The 20,804-nt window shown below is 38.7% G+C and overlaps 1 protein-coding gene and 1 long non-coding RNA gene across 3 annotated transcripts in view; one reads left to right on the top strand and one right to left on the bottom strand.

Annotated features, from left to right (window-relative positions):
- Positions 1 to 20,804, bottom strand: part of NEGR1 (neuronal growth regulator 1) — a 979,779-nt gene that overhangs the window by 212,252 nt on the left and 746,723 nt on the right. The gene's annotated exons all lie outside the window — the stretch shown is intronic.
- LOC128640905 (uncharacterized) overlaps positions 788 to 20,804 on the top strand; it is a 291,640-nt gene continuing 271,623 nt past the window's right edge. Inside the window, exon 1 of the long non-coding RNA XR_008399414.1 lies at positions 788 to 976. This is a non-coding gene — a long non-coding RNA (uncharacterized LOC128640905). The remainder of the gene's footprint in view (positions 977 to 20,804) is intronic.

Raw genomic sequence — 20,804 nt, 5'->3', positions numbered from 1 at the left:
CAAATATATAAAATATTTAGAAAAACTATCTGCTGTCTCACCTGCTGGATTCCTACTGAGAGCCGAAAGCAATATTGCTTACATAGAAATTCTGGTCCAGCCAGCAGCTTGATCACGCTTTACAGGTTTTAGGAATCCAATTAGTTAAAGAGGCATTTATCTGAAAATGTAATTCCCCATAAAAGCTTTCATTATGCACATGGGGGATATCCAGCTATCAATCTATCTATCTATCTATCTATCTATCTATCTATCTATCTATCTATCTATCTATCTATCTATCTATCTATCTATCTATCTATCTCTCTCTCTATCTCTCTATCTATCTATCTATCTATCTATCTATCTATCTATCTATCTATCTATCTATCTATCTATCTATCTATCTATCTATCTATCTATCTCATCTATCTATCTCATCTATCTATCTATCTATCTATCTATCTATCTATCATCTATCTCATCTATCCAGTGGCGTCACTAGTGGTGTGACACCATCAGAAGAAATGTTTTAAATTGTATTGAAATTCAAAGAAATACGATGTAGAGATGCATAGATTTTTTTATTAGAGGGGCCAGCATTTGTGAACATTAGTGGGACTGGAGAAGTTGTAGACACTTAATTTTTTTGCCCCTTGAGCCAGCGCTGCAATTTCTACAAACAGTTTTTTTCTTTGCTTGTTTGTACTTAGCTCCTCCCCTGCCCAATTTCACTATGAATGTTGTGGGCGTGTCATGGGGCTTGCAAAGTTGCACTGCTAGCCTAAACCTGCCTGCCTATCTGTGCTCAGTGACGTGTGGAGCAGTGGAATCACTCACTGCTGTGCTGTCTCTCTAAACGGGAACCGGGAAATCGTGAGGGGGATGCCTGGCACCTGACCGCATGACTGTCTGACACTGTCTCTAAAGTGAAGGAGTCACCTATGATGCCCACCAGACCGGTACGGTTACGGTACACTAAGTGCACACTGAAGAGGTAGGAGGGGAGGGCGGGCAGGGGTCTGGGGGTGGGCAGAGTGCAGAGGTGATTGGCCATAAGAAGCCGTAGGCACAAGGCCTGGGGCTATGCACTGACAGACTTGGAACAGAGTCAGAGAGTAGAATTTTCATAGTTTGCGTGCCTAAACCTTTTCTTTAGTGATTCATTTTTAGAGTGCTCTGTTTATCTTTCACTTGATGCTCTGCTGAGCCAGGGAGCAGCTCTAGGCATGAGCATTATAATTAATGCAGTGCAGTTTACATATTTTGTATGTGTGTGTGTCTGAGTTTTTATGTGTGTCTGAGTGTTTTGTGTGTGTCTGAGTGTTTGTGTGTGTGTCTGAGTGTTTGTGTGTGTGTGTGTGTGTGCCTGGGTGTCTTTGTGTGTGTGTGCCTGAGTGTTTTTGTGTGTGTGCCTGAGTGTTTTTGTGTGTGAGTGTTTTTTGTGTGTGAGTGTTTTTTGTGTGTGAGTGTTTTTTGTGTGTGTGTGTCTGAGTGTTTTTGTGTGTGTGTGTGTCTAAGTGTGTTTCCGAGTGTTTGTGTGTGCATCTGAGTGTGTGTTTTAAGTGTGTCTGAGTGTTTGTATGTGTGTGTGACTGTGTTTTTGTGTTTGTGTGTGTCTGCTTTCTAGGGGGAGTGACACCATAATTTACCGCACCGGGTGACACCAACCCTAGTGATGCCACTTCATCTATCTCATCTCTATCTATCTATCATCTATCTATCTCATCTATCTATCTATCTATCTATCTATCTATCTATCTATCTATCTTGTCTTTCTGTCACACAGTTCCCATAGACTGCAATGTAAAGGCACTTTCAGTGCCGTTTTATTTCTAACACCCCACTCCCACTAACTTTAGCCCCAGAATACTGCCTAGTGCAGTTTTTTTATTTAGCGCTCCACTTGTTAATTTAGCGCTCCACTTGTAATCTAGCCCACTATATGCTAAGCTATGTGTCATATCTTTTTAAAACCATATCCCTTTAAAGTTACTGTCTCATATTCCAAACTGTTGTTAACCCTTACCATGACTCTGTTCCAGCACTAGTAACTCTAATTAAAAACTTTTCACAGCACTATGAGTCATAACCTAACCTTGTTCCACTGCATTAAGACCCCTACACCCAAAGAACCATCTGCATGAACTCGCTAATGCAAAAACCCAAAATTCAACCTCCACATTATCCCCTCAACAATCACAAATAAGCTCCTCAATTCCTAACACCCCTTTTAAGCCTAAGCCCTAACATATAAAAAAAATGTCTTTAAGAAGAAAACCTAACTGACCCATACAATTAAACTCACCTAAACTCTGATTTAAGTATTTTATCTTTTTACAACTTCTCCTGTTCAGCAGCACCATGCCCTATTTTACTTGATTTTCAACGTGTTTGTTTTTAAAATCCCCAATCAAAAAAAAAATCAGGTTAACCAATTAGGATTGCAATGGTAAGAATAAAGCCCTCCCAACTATTTTGATTGGTTAATTACAACCAATTGAACAAATAAATTGGTTAATCATAAAGAGGACTGCTGTTGCATTGTGGCTTGTCATGCATAATATCAGTCATAGGTAGGGATGGGCGAATGTTTCTAAACATTCAAAATTTAAAACAGATTTTTATACATTTGTTCATTCGACTCGAATTTCGAATGTTTACATAACATTCTAACATTCAATTTTCGAATGTTCGTTTTCGAATTATTTGATTACATTCGAAAATATTCGTTCTAATAATAGTATAGTTTGCTTTTTATTATACTCAATATTCGAATTCGATATATATATTTCACATTCGATTTTGAAATGTAATATTTGAATTCGATTTAATATATCACATTCGATTTCGAAATGTAATATTCAAAATCGATTCCAATATATCAAATTTGATTTTGTTATGTAATATTCAAATTCGATTTTAATTTCAAAATAGTATTTCTAAGCTACAATTTTCTTTTGTAATGTAATATTCAAATTCAAATTAGTTTTTACAATTCAGTTATCTTATAATTATTAGAATTATTTAATATTCAAATTTAAATATTCAAATCAACTTATTCCCTCCCATATGCAAATGTTATAGTTGTAGTTGTTAAAATTTCATTTGACAGGTTTAGTTTTGGAGAAAAGGGACGTACTGGTTTGGTGGTCGTGTTGGAATATTTTGATACTGATTTTTTTCTATATACTACTATTATCTATCTATTTGCTCATGTGGCATCTTTTATTTTTTATTTTTGTGTGGACACAACTGTGGAGGGTGGACTGCACACCATGAGAAGACGCATTTTTTATATTCATCTTCAATCAATTTCATATATTTTTAGAGAGGTAATATGTAGTCTATTTTTTTTTACAGGCAAAAATTCAGGTGATAGTGATAGGTGGCTACCTGCTTTTACTTTGTGCATTTATTTAGTTGATTTTTTTTTTCTAAGAATTTAATTTTAAAAATGATTGATCTTTATATTGTAATTTTGTAAGTCTATTCTACATTAGTGTTTCTTAACCAGAAGTGGCCCTAACAGGCCTGATTTTCATGACGTCTTAACTGGTAAAATAATCAGTACCTATGGTGAGAACCAGGTTAGTTACCATGGTTACTGATTATTTTACCTGTGCTCCAGTTAAGATGTTCTGAAAATATTGCCTACTAGCCTAGGTTTACTTGAGGACTGTGGTTGAGAAGTACTGAGGTTCATCATAGAGATGTTGTACTTGTAATGTAGTGTGGGTTGTCTTTTACTGTGCTAGTCCTGCCTTGTATCTGGGTACTAATGAATGGGCATTGGCAGCCAGTGATCCTGACTGACTAGGGTCTAATTTATATTTGTAGACTAGATTTTCTTTTAGATTTGTGAAGTATGATATGTTAAAAAGAAAAATTTTGATACATTTCGACTATTCGATTTCAATAGAATGTTTTCGAATGTTATATTCGATTTTCAGAGTCAAATTCGAAATAATGCAATCCATTTTGATTTAGAATGTTCATAAAAAATCAAATATATACATTCGAATTTTGAATGTGTATATTAAATCTTTTATGTACATTTGAAATCGAAAGTGACATTCGAAAACTGTAAATAACATTTGAAAATAGAATTTTTAAGAATATTTGTTCTTATCAACATTCGAATTTGTAATTCGAATTTCGGTAATAACATACGTTCTAACATTCAAATTCGAAAATTTACACATTCGCCCATCCCTAGTCATAGGATACTGTTTAAGCACTCCCATAGAAAGTAAAAGCTGTAACTATTGCTTAAAGGGACAGTCTAGTAAAAATTAAACTTTCATGATTCAGATAGGGCATGTAATTTTAAACAACTTTCCAATTTAATTTTATCATCAAACTTGCTTTGTTCATTTGGTATTCTTAGTTGAAAAGTAAACCTAGGTAGGCTCAAATTCTAATTTCTAAGCCCTTGAAGGCCACCTCTTAATTGAATGCATTTGACAGTGTTTCACAGCTAGAGGGTGTTAGTTCATGAGTGACATATAAATAACATTGTGTTCACGCCCGTGAAGTTACTTATGAGAGGGCACTGATTGGCTAAATTGCAAGTCTGTCAAAACAAATTAATAGGATATGAAATCCATTTTTATTTCTTTCATAATTCAGAAAGAGCATGCAATTTTAAGCAACTTTCCAATGTATTCCTATTATCAATTTTTCTTTGTTCTGTTTGTATGCTTTGTTGAATGAGCAGCAATGCACTACTGGTTGCTGACTGAACACATGGGTGAGCCAATGACAATCGGTATTTATATGCAGCCACCAATCAGCAGCTAGAACCTAGGGTCTTTGCTGCTCCTGAGCTTTCAGCAAAGGATAGCAAGAGAAGGAAGCAAAATAAATAATAGAAGTAAACTGGAAAGTTGTTTAAAATTATATTCTCTATCTGAATCATAAAATACATTTTTTGGGTTTCATGTCCCTTTAAATAAGAGGGCAGTCTGCAGAGGCTTAGATACAAGGTAATCACAGAGGTAAAAAGTGTATTAATATAACTGTGTATGTTATGCAAAACTGGGAAATGGGAAATAATGGGATTATCTATCTTTTTAAACAATGAAAATTCTGGAGTAGACTGTCCCTTTAAGACCAGCCGCAGTGATTGAGTCACCAATATTCGTTGTCTGGTAACAATCTTACAATAATAACATTAAAACCTCAAACGTACTATAATACTTCCCGTTTTGGCATACTTACATCTTTCTGATTCATTCCAACTAGAAAGTACTGTTAATCTGTATTTAAACAATAATGTGTCCTTGGAAAATCCTTCGTACCAATTGCTTTCGGTTAATAGTTTTTTTTTCCAGTTTTTTTTCCATCAACAACAGTGCTGATGTATATTTGCATTTGTGATGTTGTACAAACCAAAGCTTTGAATTTTAATACAGATATAAGATCATCCAGACCCAATACATGGATTTTTATCTACATGCTTTATTACCAAAAAAATGTTTTTTGCAGACTCAGAAATGACATACAGTGTAAACCTTTCCTTATACAGTACATTAATTCTGTGCTTCTCTTTACTGTTCCTACACCATGGCCACTCAATAAAGCTTTTGTTTTACTCTTGAGACTTAGGAAGTCTTTGTAAAGTCATGTAAAAAAAAACCCCTCTATACTGTGTCCTCAGGGTACTGTTACTGTTAAATACAATGTAAGTACTTTAATAAATCATTGTACTTCAGAATAGGTTGTTACTTGTTTTTTTTAATATATTTGGATTTTTAAGCAGTTCTAACTAACCTCATTTAAACCACAATTTAAATGAAAAAAATAAATCAGGGGCAAGCAAGATTATAAAGGAAAAAAGAAAATACATATTTGTTAATTTGATCTGACAAATATTCATGGTCCTTTATGCTATGGGGATACGTTTAATCTTTGGTTTATACATCCATAGGTTTATATACCCATGCCCATGCACACATGCAAACATATATATGAATGCACACACATACACATACATTGCTGCTTCTTCAGTAAAGGATACCAATAGAATGAAGAACAATAGATAATAAAAGTAAATTAGAAAGCTGTTTTAAAAATGTAAGCTCTATATGAATCATAAAAGAACAAAAAATTATTTTTTTGTCCCATTAAAGTAAGGATGGAGAATCTTGGCCCTCCTGATGTTTCAGAACTACATTACCCATCATGCTTAGCCACTCTGAAGTCCAGTTGAGCATCATAGGAAATGTAGTTCTGAAACATCTGGAGGGCCAAGGTTCCCTATCCATGATTGAAGGGACATAAAATATAAAGGGCTAGATTTAGAGGGGCACGCTAACAGTTGCGCGCGAGCGATATCGGGTTTATCACGGCAGTTTTGAAGTAGCGTGCCTATTACAAGTTGAAAGAAAATGCAATTGCTTGAGTGCAATTGAATTTAATGCACATTGGGAAAGTGCAACCTCAAAGCTCTGGTTAACTGTTACTCTCGAATAAAAAGTGCACGCATCCTCAAAGGAATGTTGGCTGCGGGTGCAGCCAAAAGAATCCACCTGGATGCAGCGTTGGCAAACGAAGCAGCATTAAGAAAAAAAAAAACTAACTGCCCACACGAAGTATGAAAAAAATAAAACTAACCGCCCGCACGAAGTATTAACAAAAAAAATTAACCGCCCGCACGAAGTATTAACAAAAAAAAACCTAACAGCCCACAGGAAGTATTAAGAGAAAGAAAACATAACCGCCCGCACGAAGTATAAACAAAAAAAACTAACCGCCCGCACAAAGTATTAACAAAAAAAATAGCGCTTAAACCGCCAAACCACCACAACAGAAACCACCTAACCCTTAAATCGCCAAACCCCCCACAACGCCAACTAAATAAATTACAATATTAACCCCTAAACCGCTAAACCCTGCAAGGCCAACTACCTAATTATACTATTAACCCCTAAACCGCCAACCCCCCACATCGCAATAAACTTAATTAACCTATTAAACCCTAAACGCCAACCGCTCACAAAGTAAATATCTAATTTAATTACTAAGCCCCCTAACCTAACACCCCCTAAATTAACCCCAATGACATAAACTAAGTTTAATTTAAAAATAAAACCTAACATTAAATTACAAAAAATTTATCTAAAATTAAGTCTAAAAATAATTAATCTAAAAATAAGTCTAAAATTACAGAAAAAAATAAACAAAATTATCAAAAATAAAAAAAATTATCAAAATTAAAAAAATTAAACCTAATCCCTATGAAAATAAAAAAGTCCCCCCAAATAAAAACACGTCCTAATCTAAACTGCCAATAGCCCTTAAAAGGGCCTTTTGTATAGCACTGCCCTAAGTTAAACAGCTCTTTTACATTTAAAAAAAGTCCCCCCTAACAGTAAAACCCCCCACAAAGCAAAGCCTCCAAAATAAAAAAAAATAACACTAAAAAAAACTAAACTACCCATTGCCCCTAAAGGGGCATTTTTATGGGCATTGCCCTTAAAAGGGCATTCAGCTCTTTTACAAGCCCATTAAATCCCTAATCTTAAAAATGAAAAACCCACAAAAAATAAAAAAAAATACGGAAATCTAATTTCCAAATAGGTACTCACCATTCCTTAAGTCCGGTGAAGAGGGTCTTCTTCCAGGCGGCTCCATCATCTTCTGTCTTCATCTGGAGCAAAGGCGGCTATTGGCAGTTTATTGATAGATTAGGAGGTGTTTTTATTTTGGGGGGATTTTTTGGGGTATTAGTTTAGGCTTATTTTTTATTTTGGATTTCTTTGTTTATTTTTTTCTGTCATTTTACATTTTTTATTTTTTGTAATATTAGCTTTGGGGTTTGTAGTTTTTTAAACATAGACTGTCCTCTGGGCATGCTTATCGTCTAGTTTATTTATATATTTATTTGTGTATATGTATTTACAGACATAAATACACATATAAACACATACACATATAAATATTTATGATAAAGTAATTTTTATTATTTTGTAACAAAGGCATAATAACAGACGAAGTGTGAAAGAAAGATGAATCAAAATAAATCAAAAGAACAAAAATCTTGGTTATCTAAAGTTACATAGTAGTAAAGACAATGCAAAATACAAATCAATAAATCGTTCAATTACTAAGTTATAGCTTGTAGGGTTGCTCTTACAGGAGAATTTTAATAGCGTCATGCGTTGTGGGACAATAGTCCTTTTAGTATAAATTCTCATGTTTGAGCTATAATTCAAGTTGTTTAGTGCATTTTTATGAAGCTGTAAGGCCCATATTAGTTGCATATTACCAAGGTAAAGGTCATCCAGATAAAGTATTAGTGAAAGAGGAAAAGAGTAAGGTGAAGCAAAGGGAGAAAGAGAGATGGGGTGTAGAGAGGGCAACAACTCCTGACCATTCCGCTCCAGTTTGTGTAAAGATTTATTTTATGTGGGGTTAATATGACTCCTATGTATCTTTGTTATACCTATCTTTTCTGGGGACTCTATGTGCCAGGGTGTGGGGCCACCTAAGTGAGGGGTTCTATCCTATTAGACTAATGTGTTAGGACCCATTATGTAATATCCAGTAATACCATACTTTCTGGAAGGTTTCTTGGGTATCCAGGAGAAATGCTGCCTGTTCTGACATATTATAATAGAATTTAATTTTGAGTTGGATTTCTTCCCAGGAAGGGGCACACTCCCTCCAGTGACGGGCTATACAGATCCTTGTGGCAGTGCATATTATCCTGATAAACAAATTAATATATTTATTAAATTCTTTAAGCCTGACGTGGAGCAGTGCTTGTTCCATGGTAAGTCTAATGGGGCTGTCTAGGATAGAGCTTAAGAACCGAGATAGTCGGTTCCACACCCTATGTGAATAGGTGCAGTCTGTCATGATCCGGTGTACATGCGCTCAGGAAACAGACCCTCGGGGCAGTGGTAGGGATTTGAAGACACCGACCCCTGACCCGGGGAAGAGTATCCTGGACGTGGATAGATGATATTCTGTGATTCATAGTTGCTAGAAGTTATTGTAGAATAAATGGAGAGTGCAACATTTGTATACAATATATTCTGAGTTCACTGTGACTTATAGTTAGTTAATAGAAGTAACTGCAGGATTCAATGAGAGAGAAATATAGCAAAGTGGAATGTTCAGGCTTCAGAGTAATCTGGTGAAACTTTGACACTTAGATGCAAACTAAGGATTGTTGCAGGTTCACAGTACATAATATTATATAAAGCTGTATGTCAGAGTTAAAGCACAGCTGCACAGGTACTTAGACAAGCTGCAAGTTTATGCATTAATTACTGTTTGTGCATTTAGATGCAAACTTGGTTTGTTGCAGGTTCACAGTACATATTATTATAATAAGCTGTATGTCAGTAATTAGCAGAGCAGCACAGGTGAAAGTTAAGTTTAAGGCATTAATTACTGTTTGAACATATATTGGAGAATCACAGGAAAGCTTTTAATTGAACACATAGATGCAGAGTTCAGAATATGTTAACATATTTGCAGCAGGATATTTCAGCAATGACAACTTGTAGCAGAGAAATAGTTATAAAGTTCTGAGTAAGATGCTGTTGTAATTAGAGAGTGATGGTAAGCAAAAGCATAGTTGAATTATAATAAAGTTCAGAGATTGTTAAGTAGCTGTGTCCAGGAAACAGAATGGAGATATTTTTGATACTTGCGGTTTGATGATATTTTGCATAGGTAATAGAAAATGCTGTATCTTGGAATAGTTGGTATGTTCATGCAGGAAACAGTCACAGACCTCTGTTCAGGATCACACGTCAATGTTAATGCAAGGCACATTAGACCTGAGAAGGCTTAAAAAGAGGCTGAGGTAATCAGGTGCATGAATGATTAATCAGGCAGGCAGGCTGAATGTGAATACTGCCCAAATGCAGCAGTCAGAAAAGGATTTCTTAAAGGGATAGTGACATTAGGCTGAGATATGTTACAGATTCCCCTCCTTAAAGGCGACCTCCGGGCGTCCAATAAAATCCAAAAGGAGAGAGAACAAAATTGATATGGAGAATCGGTAGTAGGTGTATGGAGGTAGTGAGTCCAATCGGAAATCAAGAAAGGAGGGTTGGAGATCTCTTGAAAAAGTTGAATGACGAAGTAAAGGCCATGTAATTCAGGTATCAAAAGATCTTGACAATGATGAGAGCAAAACTTGAAGTCAACTTTTTTGTAGTCATCGTGAGAATGCATGAACGTAACATACAATGAACTTCCTACCACAGAATCATTCTGAGGGTAGACAGGTGGATGTTCTTCATGATAGATGACCATGTATATAGCCAATGAAAAGGCAGCCAGTCCTAGAGATATGAAAAGGCTTTCCTCAGCTTCAGAAATAGAGATGCAGCATTCTGGATTGATAACCAGATTAACCACCTTTGGGTCAGAGATTTGAGTATCCTCAGAATTAACCTCTTGGCTGAGGATTAGATATACTCCAAAAGAAAAAGCTATAGCCACTTCTAACGCAATAGCAGGGCTTTCTTCAAAATAGGAGATAGGAGTGTAGAGTGCAAGATTTGTCCAGTTCTTGCCATCTTCTAATTCAAAATGAAATGTCTCCTTACTGGATTCAGAATCAAAAGTGTTCTCACTAAGAATAGGTATATGAATGTCCACACCAGGGTAAGGTTCAGGAATACCCACATCTGGGCAAGGTTCAGTCATATCCTCAGTAGGATCAGGTGAAGGAATGCCCATGCCAGGGCAATGTTCAGAAGTACCCACATCTGGGCAAGGTTCAGGACTATCCTCAGTAGGATCAGGTGAAGGAATGCCCATGCCAGGGCAATGTTCAGAAGTACCCACATCTGGGCAAGGTTCAGGAATATCCTCAGTAGGATCAGGTGAAGGTATGCCCATGCCAGGGCAAGGTTCAACTATAGAGAAAGAAAAAGAACCCACTTTAGAGCCAGGAACCATACTCTCTTCTGAGCAGAGGGCAAGGCTTTCTTCAGGGTTCATAAACGAAGAATTAACAAGACCCACTTTAGAGCCAAGAACCATACTCGCTTCTGAGTAGAGGGCATGGCTATCTTCAGGATCAAGTATTATTACACCCATTTCTGGGTTAAACAAAGGAATTCCCATACCAGGGTCAAAAACAGGAGAGTCCACCTTGATGTCAGGTTTAGTAGTATAATCATGGAAAACAGGAACAGGAATGGGCACAGGGGAATCTTCTTGAAGAACTTTTGTACAAGTTTCAGGTTCAAGAATGTCCACTTGCAAACTTGGTTCAAAGTTGTCCTCACAGGATTGAGTATCAGGAATTCCTGTACAGGAAACTGATGTAGTAGAAAATGTAGGTTGATGCAAAGTATCTCCCAAGGGAAACAATTTCTTAGATGCAATAACAGAAGAATTTTGAGAAGGTGAAGTGTACTGCAATATGCCACACTCAGGTAGATGCGGAGGAATTGTGACACAAGATTCTGACTGAGAAGTTATCTGGAGTTCAGCAGGCATGCTTATTTGAGTTTGAATATCAGAGCTAAATTCTCCAGGGATTATCTCTGGTAAACTGAAAGGTTGTATATCTGGAACAGAATTATCTTTTGCTTCTAGCACAGGGTTTACAGGTATTGAGGCAGCATGAGAGGGATGCAAGAATTCAATAGTTGGAAACAGTTTTTGTAGTTGTTGTAGAGTCTGAGAAGAGATACCATTAGATGCTTTAAGAAGAGACTGATAGTGACTATAGACATCATCCAGCTCGGTGTTGACAGTGTCAGGAGGCAAGAGAGGGTCTGGTACAACAGAATCTAAAACAGGGGAATCAGGCTGAGTTTCCTCTTTGCACTTCTGATTTTCTGTGGGCAGAAGGATTTTCTTCTTCTTCTTCTTTTTCTTAGAGAGCTTAGATTTCTTCCCAGTATGAGGCTTCTTAAGTTCTGTCATGATCCGGTGTACATGCGCTCAGGAAACAGACCCTCGGGGCAGTGGTAGGGATTTGAAGACACCGACCCCTGACCCGGGGAAGAGTATCCTGGACGTGGATAGATGATATTCTGTGATTCATAGTTGCTAGAAGTTATTGTAGAATAAATGGAGAGTGCAACATTTGTATACAATATATTCTGAGTTCACTGTGACTTATAGTTAGTTAATAGAAGTAACTGCAGGATTCAATGAGAGAGAAATATAGCAAAGTGGAATGTTCAGGCTTCAGAGTAATCTGGTGAAACTTTGACACTTAGATGCAAACTAAGGATTGTTGCAGGTTCACAGTACATAATATTATATAAAGCTGTATGTCAGAGTTAAAGCACAGCTGCACAGGTACTTAGACAAGCTGCAAGTTTATGCATTAATTACTGTTTGTGCATTTAGATGCAAACTTGGTTTGTTGCAGGTTCACAGTACATATTATTATAATAAGCTGTATGTCAGTAATTAGCAGAGCAGCACAGGTGAAAGTTAAGTTTAAGGCATTAATTACTGTTTGAACATATATTGGAGAATCACAGGAAAGCTTTTAATTGAACACATAGATGCAGAGTTCAGAATATGTTAACATATTTGCAGCAGGATATTTCAGCAATGACAACTTGTAGCAGAGAAATAGTTATAAAGTTCTGAGTAAGATGCTGTTGTAATTAGAGAGTGATGGTAAGCAAAAGCATAGTTGAATTATAATAAAGTTCAGAGATTGTTAAGTAGCTGTGTCCAGGAAACAGAATGGAGATATTTTTGATACTTGCGGTTTGATGATATTTTGCATAGGTAATAGAAAATGCTGTATCTTGGAATAGTTGGTATGTTCATGCAGGAAACAGTCACAGACCTCTGTTCAGGATCACACGTCAATGTTAATGCAAGGCACATTAGACCTGAGAAGGCTTAAAAAGAGGCTGAGGTAATCAGGTGCATGAATGATTAATCAGGCAGGCAGGCTGAATGTGAATACTGCCCAAATGCAGCAGTCAGAAAAGGATTTCTTAAAGGGATAGTGACATTAGGCTGAGATATGTTACACAGTCCCACCACATGTGTCTATAGTCCCCCACCTCCCCGCAGCCTCTATAACAAAGTCTGGATCTATCTTTGGTAGAGTGTGAGGTTATCAGTGGTGTTAGATACCAACGGAAGTTGGTCTTAATGCAGTTTTCCCACATTTCTGCACTCAACAATCCCTTTCCTGCACTAGAGAGAGTTGTATACCAGACTTGAACCTCCATTTCCTTGTTGATATCCTTTTCCCATTTAGTTTGTAAAGAAGATTCTGAGTTGTCTGAAGCTAGCTGAATTGCCTGGTAAAGCCTGGAGATAGTGTTCTTGGGTCTGGATGAGGAGCTGCATATGTTTTCTAATGTAGAGGGTAAGTTTTTAGTTATGAGTGGTAAGAGGGGGTGAATTATGGAGGTTAGCTGCAGGTAAAGGAACCATTCTAGTTTGAATGGCTGTAGTTTTTCTTGTAGTTGTGTGTAGCTCATCATTTTGCCTCCTACTATAATGTCAGCGATTCTATAAAGTCCTCTGTTTTCCCATTTTTTGATGATGGGAACCAGTTCATGCCTAACTAGGCTAGTGAGTGTGGCTTTAACTGAGTGCGAAGGGAGTAGAGCCAGGGAGGTGGTTAGCCTGGACCATTGCTTGATCATGAAATCTATTATTGGGTGTTTGTGTTGTGTCCTGCTAAGGCACCGTTTAGGGTCCCAAAGAATCATGTCGCGTGGGATAAGTCCTGCAATATCTGACTCTAACTGCATCCAAACAATGTCCTTGTCAGGGTCATTAAGAAGAGCTGTCTGTGCTAGTCTAGCTGCCTGAAAATAGTGCTTAAGATTTGGTGCCCCCCCCCCCCAATTGTCTGTTTCTAGAGAGGACTGCCGAAGGGATCCTAGCTTTTTTGTTTCCCCTAATGAAATTAATTATATGTCTTTGGCGGTCGTCTAAGTCTGGGGCTGGTATTCTGATTGGCAGGGTGCGGAATAAATATAGGATCCTTGGTAATATCATCATTTTGATTGCCGACAATCTACCAAACCATGAAAATCGTAACTTACTCCATCTATTTAAATCTTGTTTAATAGATTTGTACAAAGGGGGGTAATTTACTTTATATAATGTCTTTGAGCTTGTGGTGAGATTAATCCCCAAATATCTGAGAAGGTGCTTGGCCCATTTAAATTCAAAGTTAGCTTCTATTAGCTTTTTGGTGTGTTCCGGTAGATGTACAGGTAATGCTTCACACTTCTCAAGGTTAATTTTATAGCCTGATATGGAGGAGAAGGAATCAAGGGTTTGGTAGAGGTTCGGGAGTGTTATCATTGGTCTTGACAGGGAGAGGAGGACATCGTCCGCAAAAAGTGTGAGTTTATACTCCTTCTGTTTTATTTTAATACCGGTTATGTCGGGGGATCTTCTAATATGTTGGGCCAGGGGTTCTATGCACAGAGCAAACAGTAATGGAGACAGAGGACAGCCCTGACGGGTCCCATTAAGGACTGCAAAATTTTCGGATTGGTGGCCCATAGCTCTCACGCTTGCTGAGGGAGTGGAATATATATTTTGAATTGCGCTCATGAATTCTCCAGAGATGCCTATTTTAGTTAATACTAAAGAGAGGAGCAGAGAAGGCGTTTTTGTTTCATGTATATAGTCAATTAGGGACACCATTCTCCTGACGTTGTCTGGTGCTTCTCTATTTTGAATGAAGCCAACCTGGTCCGGGTGGACCAGCTTGGGAAGTAGGGGTTTGATTCGATTAGCTAGGATTTTTGTGAAAATCTTAAGGTCCTGGTTTATGAGGGATATTGGCCTATAGTTTTGACACAATGTCTTATCTTTACCTGGTTTCGGAAGTACTATGATTTTAGCATTTAACAATTCAGATGGGATCCTATGGCCTTTTAGGATAGAGTTACAGAATTGTACGATATGTTTGGTGAGAGTTGGTTTGAATTGTTTGTAATAGTCCCCTGGGAACCCATCAGGGCCTGCCGCCTTGCCTGGTTTTAAATCTTTAAGAACCCCGAGGACCTCTCTGTCTGTAATGTCTTCGTTCAAGGAGTCTAGTTCTTGTTTGCTTATCTTGGGCAAAGCAGCCTCCTCTAGGAAGGTGTCCAGGGAGTTCCGTGTGGTTTCTGTTTTAGTTACTTTCTGATCGTCATATAGGTATCCATAGTATGACGCGAATGAGGCAACTATATCTTTGGGGTTTGACGTTAGGACCCCCTGAGAGTTATATAGGGCAGGGATTGACATGTCTCTAGTTCTATTTCTGATTTTATAGGCCATGAATTTGTCTGGTTTATTTGCGTAAAGAAAATATTTAGATTGAAGTCTAAGCCCTGTTCTAGATGAACGGTCAGAAAGCAGTTTGTCGAGTGCTTGTCGTTTGTCTAGAAGTGATTTATAAAGGCTAGGTGAGCCAGACAGTTTGTGACGTTTTTCTAGGTTAGCTATGTCCCGTTGTAGTGAGTCAAAAAGAGTCTTCGCTTTACGTTTAGCATGTGACTTCATTTGAATTAATACTCCTCTTATAACTGATTTATGCGCCGCCCACACCTGTATGGGGTTGTTTATTGTATTCAGGTTGAGGTTCCAGTATTCCTCCATGTGTTTAAGAACTGTCTCTTTGTGGTTTGGGTATTTTAATGATAAGGGGTCAAATGACCAGCTTTTAGTATTATTGTATGGGAGAATCCCTTTCATCTTTAGAGAGACTATTGAGTGGTCGGACCACACACATGGGTGAATAGAGGAAGACACTAAATTTGCTGTCAGTATCTGACTAGAAAAAATATAGTCTAAGCGGAAGTATTTGTGGTGTGCTGTGGAATAAAATGTGTGGTCATCTGTGATGCCATAAAGGGCCTTCCATGTATCTAGTAAGTTGTGCCCCGCCAAGGTGTTAAGGATTGAGAGAGTCTTTTTATTCATTCTGTGTTGGGAAGTTGTGAGAGGGGTGTTTGAAGTTTGGGTCTGTGTGTGTAGGGAGACGTTAAAGTCACCTGCCAAGAAAATTCTAGTTGCATTCCAGCTAGTGAGGAGGTAGGATAGATTAGTGAAGAACTGCTCTTGATGCTCATTTGGGGCGTAAATATTACAAAAGATTATTTCTATTTCATTACACATATAAATATTTAACACACAGAGAAAGATTGCATTTGACCAAATGGGACAAGCCCAGGTACCATGTCAAGGTCCCTTCCAAAAACCTGGGACCCTAAAACAGCCACAAAATGCAAGCTCTTAATCAAAAAACTGGGAACAAGTAAAGAGTGCACAGGCATTGTGTGGCTGTTTTAGGGTCCCAGGTTTTTGGAAGGGACCTTGACGTGGTACCTGGGCTTGTCCCATTTGGACAAATGCGGTAACTAACTATTCTATTTTGATTTTAATCTTAGCTGAGAGCTTGTAAGTGAGTGCTGGACTTTCTCTGTGTGTTGTTTTAATTTGTTTTGTAATTCTCCATATGGTTCTTGCACCCAGACCTGTCAGGGGTTAACTGCCTGTGACTTAGGGGACAGCACAGCTTCCTGTGAGTGCCAGTGAGCACCCAGGGCTGAGCATGTTGCAGGGTCAGGGGATATGTACCCGGTCCGGTCTTAGAGTGCAGTCCCCTTCCGTGTTTTGTACATGTCTGGGTGATTATATAAGCCTGTGCACCCTTCACTTGTTCCCAGTTTTTTTGATTGAGAGCTTGCATTGTGTGGCTGTTTTAGGGTCCCAGGTTTTTAGAAGGGACCTTGACGTGGCTTTTGGGCTTGTCCCATTTTGGCCAAATGTGGTAACTAACCCTTCCATTTTGCTTTTAATCTTAGCTGAGAGCTTGTAAGTGACTTTCTCCGTGTGTTGTATTAATTTGTTTTGTATTTTTCCCTATGGTTCTTGCACCCAGACCTGTCTGGGGTTAACTGCCTGTGACTCTGGGGACAGCACAGCTCCCTGTGAGTGCCAGTGAGCACCCAGGGCTGAGCATGTTGCAGGGTTATGGGATGTGTACCCGGTCCGGTCTGAGAGTGAAGTACCCTTCCGTGTTTTGTATATATATATATATACATATAGACATATATAAGTGCATTTGAGCCCTTTACAGTCAAGAAGATGAAAACATGTAAAATCATATTTTTCATATTTAACTAGTCCTAAAGCCCGTTCACATGGGCCATTTTTTGCAGTACAGCGGTCTCACCCCTTGCTCTCTCTCACCCTCTATTTTGTGCTCTCTCCCTCTCTCTTTTGCGCTCTCTCCCCCTCTCTTTTGCGCTCTCTCTCGCTCCACCTCTTTTGCTCTTTCTCTCCCCACTCTCTTTTGCTCTCTCTCCCCCCTCTCTTTTGCTCTCTCTCCCCCTCTCTTTTGCTCTCTCTCCCCCTCTCCTTTGTACTCTTTCCCCCTCTCTTTTGCACTCTCTCCCCCTCTCTTTTGCGCTCTCTCTCGCTCCACCTCTCTTTTGCTCTCTCTCTCCCCCTTTCTTTTGCTCCCTCTCTCCCCCTCTCTTTTGCTTTCTATCCCCCCTCTCTTTTTCTCTCTCTCCCCCCTTCTTTTATGCTCTCTCTCCCCCTCTCTTTTGCGTTCTCTCTCTCTTTTGCGCTCTCTCTCTCCCCTTTTCTTTTGCGCTCTCTCTCTCCCACTCTCTTTTGCGTTTTCTCTCTCCCCCTTTCATTTGCACTCTCTCTCTCCCCCTCTCATTTGCACTCTCTCTCTGCCCCTCTCTTTTTTTGCACTCTCTCTCTCTCCCCCCTCTCTTTTGTGCTCTCTCTCCTCCTTCTCTTTTGCGCTCTCTCTCTCCCCCTCTCTTTTGCTCTGTCTCTCTCTCCCCACTCTCTTTTGCTCTCTCTCTTCATCCCTCTCTTTTGATCTCTCTCCATCCCTCTCTTTTGCTCTGTCTCCCACCTCTCTTTTGCTCTCTCTCCCCCCTCTCTTTTGCTCTGTCTCTCTCCCCTCTCTTTTGCTCTCTCTCTCTCCATCCCTCTCTTTTGCTCTCTCTCTCCCCTCTCTTTTGCTCTCTCTCCTCCCTCTCTTTTTCTCTCTCTCCCCCTCTCTATTGCTCTCTCTCCCCCCTCTCTATTGCTCTCTCTCCCCCCTCTCTTTTGCTCTCTCTCCCACCTCTCTTTTGCTCTCTCTCCCCCCTCTCTTTTGCTCTGTCTCTCTCCCCTCTCTTTTGCGCTCTCTCTCTCCATCCCTCTCTTTTGCTCTCTCTCTCCCCTATCTTTTGCTCTCTCTCCTCCCTCTCTTTTTCTCTCTCTCCCCCTCTCTATTGCTCTCTCTCCCCCCTCTCTTTTGCTCTCTCTCTCCCCTCTCTTTTGCTCTCTCTCCCCCCTCTCTTTTCTCTCTCTTGTGCTCTTTCCCATCTATTTTGCTCTCTCTCCCCCCTCTCTTCTGTATTTCCCCTTCTATAGCTGCCTTTTTTTCTATCTCTTTTTGTCTCTCCCCCTTTCTTTCTATTTCTATCCCCTCTCTGTCACGCTGACCGTGCCCCCGCCACGCCCGGCCATGCCCACGCTCTTACCAGGTCACGTCCATGCTCCCGTCTAGCCACGTCCACTTTCACCGCAAACACCAGCATGGATTGTCAGGTAAGGCCAGTTGTGTTTGTCCTCGTGCTGTCTATACTGCGCATGACAGCTTCGGACAAACACACTTGGCCTTTTATATAATAGGATGAAGTGTTTAATTATGTATTTACTGTAAATATTTCACATTTCAATGTTCTTTTCTATATGTAGAAATATGTATTTCTGAATAAATAGAACATACTCTTCTATGTGAAGAACATTGGAATGTGAAATATTAATATTTTCATGTCGGGTTAGCGCACTGGAGAAAACACGGTGAGGTTTGCGTGTGAGTAGGGTGTGTTTTCCACTTTCCGTACTCCATTGACTTCTATGGGGGAATATGTTAACACAATTGCGATATTCAAAGTTTGGCTTTTTGTGCCTATTGGGTTAGCACACGAGCAAAAACGTTTTACTTTCAAGTTTTAATACGTGCGCTACCCAGCAAGCACAAAAATCTTACTTTTAGTAGAGTTAGCGCACAAGTTGAAGCACAAAATAGTGCTCCACTCGTAATCTAGCCCTAAACCAGTGGTAGATGAAATGATATATTACAAGCAAATATTAGTCTAATAATATTATGCAGATGAATCATATTAAAGGGACATGAAACCCAAATTTTTTCTTTCTTGATTCAAATAGAGAATACAATTTTAAGCAACTTTCTAATTTACTTCTATTATCTAATCTGTTTCATTCTCTTGGTATCATTTGTTGAAGGAGCAGCAATGCATTTATGGTTTCTAACTGAAGATATGGATGAGCTAATAACAATCGGTATATATATGCAGGGACCAATCAACAGCTAGAACCAAGGTTCGTTGCTGCCCCTGAGCTTGCCAAGATAAACTTTTCAGCACAGGATAACAAGAGCAGGAAGCAAATAAAATAATGGAAGTAAATTGGAAAGCTGTTTAAAATTGTATTCTCTATCTGAATCATGAAAACATTTTTGGGTTTCATGTCCCTTTAAGCTAGTTTATTTAAGTATTCAAAAAATAAGTGTAAAGTTTTAGTGCCATTAAATAATGGCTGCTGCAATATTGTAACCTAGGTTACCTTCTCTGTAGTGGCCAGTGGGTAACTACAATTAATTCTGGAGCCTTCAGTAACATTTTAAACATGAATCGAAAAACCACAATTTTAAGAATTAAATTGCAGGAAATTAGATAAAATATATAATAAAATTATATTGCAAGGTTTTTCCTTGTTTGTTTAACTACTTATAATGAAACATCTTATATTACAATCTCAATGCGTTTACTTATCACTTAAAGGGACAGTCAAGTCCAAAAAAAACTTTCATTTTTCAAATAGGGCATGTAATTTTAAACAACTTTCCAGTTTACTTTTATCAACATTTTTGCTTTGTTCTCTTGGTATTCTAGTTGAAAGCTAAACCTAGGAAGGCTCATATGCAGACATCCCAAGTCTCCCTGAAGTTCAGGGAGTCTCCCTGATTGTAATAGCGGCTCCATGATGCCAGCAAATGGAATGCAATCTCCCTGAAACTCCAAGTACTATGATCCAATGTGGCCCAAATCCGTAAAAGTGTTTCTTTAAGGAATGCCTTTAGTTGCTGGGACGTTATAGAACCCTCAAAGCCCGCATCAGTAACCAAAAAGCCCCCACTGATTCTAATAAAATAAAACACAAATGCTACCTTATTTACTGCACGTAATTAAACTTCGTATTTTAAAATATTTGAGCATTCAACAAGCGTACGATCACTGGAAAAAAAGGTTTGTTGCATGTGGTTGTGCAATAAAGCTACTTTTTTATGTGACTTTAGTGGGAAGCTACTTTAATGATAAGTCTCTCTTATTTAGGGTTTCAAGGTGTCAGGGTCAGCTCCAGAACGAATTAAATGGGGGAGCATTTTATTTTCACGAGGGGGCACGCATTTAAAAAGCATATATGAGAGTCAAAATAAGAGCAGACCTACTGTGGCAGTCCAGGGGTTACATTTATCAGATCTCTGGCTGTGCAGGAGTTAGATTTGTTTATATTTCTGGAAGTGCAGCGGTTACATGTGTCATATCTCAAGGAGTATACGGGTTACATTTATAAGATGTCTGGCAGTGCCGCAGCAGTTAAATTTACCAGATTTATGGCAGTGCAGGGGTTACATTTGTCATATCTCAGGAATGTCTCCCACATATGACACAGCCAGTGGACACTGTTTGCATGTTCAGCTCTACCAATGACCCTACTAATGATCAAATAAGCTTTTACGTGACAATAAGTTTGAGTGCCAAGCAGTACATTACTTGTACAGATATTATTAATGATATTTACCAGCACACACA

Source organism: Bombina bombina, chromosome 10 (genome assembly GCF_027579735.1).
Source record: "Bombina bombina isolate aBomBom1 chromosome 10, aBomBom1.pri, whole genome shotgun sequence".
NCBI lineage: Eukaryota > Metazoa > Chordata > Amphibia > Anura > Bombinatoridae > Bombina > Bombina bombina.
This window is presented reverse-complemented; position numbering and strand designations above follow the sequence as displayed.